Raw genomic sequence first — 2,229 nt, 5'->3', positions numbered from 1 at the left:
GCTTGGATTTCTGACTGCATTTCACAAAGGGTTTCTTTTTTACTTTAACAGTTGAAATTCTTTACATGCTCTCTTCTTTCTGGAAAAATCTGTTTGGAAATGCTACTATTAAAAGCAATGCCATGATTATTCATACTGTCGGGATTTTGTTGCTGATCAAGAAGCAACCTTATTTCATGACTTGATGCACACACCTGCTAAATTATTGTCATAAACATCATCAGTGCTGGGGTTGGGAAATGGAAAGGCAGGTCTACCAGCAGACATTGCCAGCAGTGCCTGAAATCCAACATGGAATTGGGAACCACAATTATGAAATTGCTATCTAGACTCTGTTTAGAAAGATTTTAGGCAATTATGTATATGGAAGATAAAGTATTTATATAGTCATTAGAAACATTTTATCTTATTAAAATTAAAGTTATTTGGTAAATAATAGTTTCATATTTAGGCAGATATTTGGAGGGGAGGTAACACTGCTGACAAATTAGATAAACTTCCTCGTTGATTCTGCAGAAAGTACTTCTAGAGACTAAAAGGGCATCTTTGTTTTGTATGTAAGGCAATTTTTATTTTTACGTTTTTGAATCAAAATTATTTAAACAGGTGTCATTTTAAAAGATAAATTTTATTTTTAGAGCAGTGTTAAATTTACAGAAAAATTTAGGACGGATCACATTCCCTGCACTTAGTGTTCCTATCAGCATATTAAATTGGTGTGGTACTCCTGACACAATGAATGAACCAAAACTGATGCATTATTGTTAACTCATCTTTATTTAGATTTTTTAAGATTTAGATTTACTTTATTTAGATTTCCTTAGTTTTTATTCAAAACCTTGTTTTTTGGTTCTGGAGTCAATTTTAGGAAACCACATTACAATTAGTCACTATGTCTTCTTAACCTTCTCTTGGCTATGAGTTTCTCAGGCTTGACCTCTCAGTCCAGGTATTTTTCTTCTTATCCTCCTCTAGCAGATCTACTAGGACTAGGTTTATAAGGCCACCATCAACAATACACACACATACACACACCCCCCCCCCCCCACATCTGCAACTTCTGTAACTTTTCTTTAGAAAATCAAAACTAATATAGGACAGTGAAAAAAAATAAAAACCTTATGGTTTCTAAGATTTTATGGAATAAGATAATGAAGAAGTAGAGTGTGCTAATGTTGCTTCTCACAAAACTATTCCACTCTTTGTGTTGGTCTAGTCAACTCAAGTGTTGAGATTTGTGGGTCATCAGAGGAAAGTCTTAGTAGCCTCACAGGAAAAAATGTCAACTTGCTTTAGCTCAGCAAGCAGAGATTATGAACAGGAGTAAATGCACTTTTGTAACTCCAACAACTATTCTAGGTCAAAATGCATATGCTTTAGTGATTTATAAGACCTGATTTAGCAATTCGGACTGGGACAATTGTTCAAAGCAATTGTCAAGAGCTTGTCCCTGTTACTTCTAAATCAAAGGAGATTTTTATCAAGTCAAAAGTAACTTTATAAAAGTAAACCAGATGCCAGTGTAAAATTTTCCTGGGTTCAGGAATATCCAGATCAAATGATGAAGACAACAGACACATTTTCGTATTTGGCTTACCTGATGCGAAGTGCTGACTCATTTGAAAAGACCCTAATGCTGGGAAAGATTGAGGGCAGGAGGAGAAGGGGATGACAGAGGATGAGATATTTGGATGGCATCACCGACTCAATGGACATGGGTTTGGGTGGACTCTGGGAGTTGGTGATGGACAGGGAAGCCTGGCGTGCTGCAGTTCGTGGGGTTGCAAAGAGTCGGACACGACTGAGAGACTGAAATGAACTGAAACATTAATAAATATTTTAATCTAATATTAAAATATTAATATTATTAATGTTAACCAGCCTGTCTGAAACATACCACCTGTAGTAATTCCTGAAAAAGATTTTCCAGAGAGCCAAACTTGTTCACCAAATGATTAGAAACTTAGAAAAGAAGTTTTACAGTAAAGAACTGGCAGTGATTTTAAAATCAATTTTGTATGTGTTTATGTAATTATAGGTGTATAATAGTTTAAATTATTGTTCAAATGATTATTTTTAACTTATCATGTTGGAAAAGTTTAAGTATATATAAAAAAGAAAAAATAGCATGATGAACTCCATATACCCATCACTCAGCTGCAACAATTATCAACCTAAGTCCAATTTGTTTTTTTCTGTATTCCAACCCACCCTCCCCAACTTCTATCC

This window comes from Bos indicus x Bos taurus, chromosome 2, assembly GCF_003369695.1.
Source record: "Bos indicus x Bos taurus breed Angus x Brahman F1 hybrid chromosome 2, Bos_hybrid_MaternalHap_v2.0, whole genome shotgun sequence".
Classification (NCBI taxonomy): Eukaryota; Metazoa; Chordata; class Mammalia; order Artiodactyla; family Bovidae; genus Bos; species Bos indicus x Bos taurus.
Note: the sequence above shows the minus strand (reverse complement) of the source record.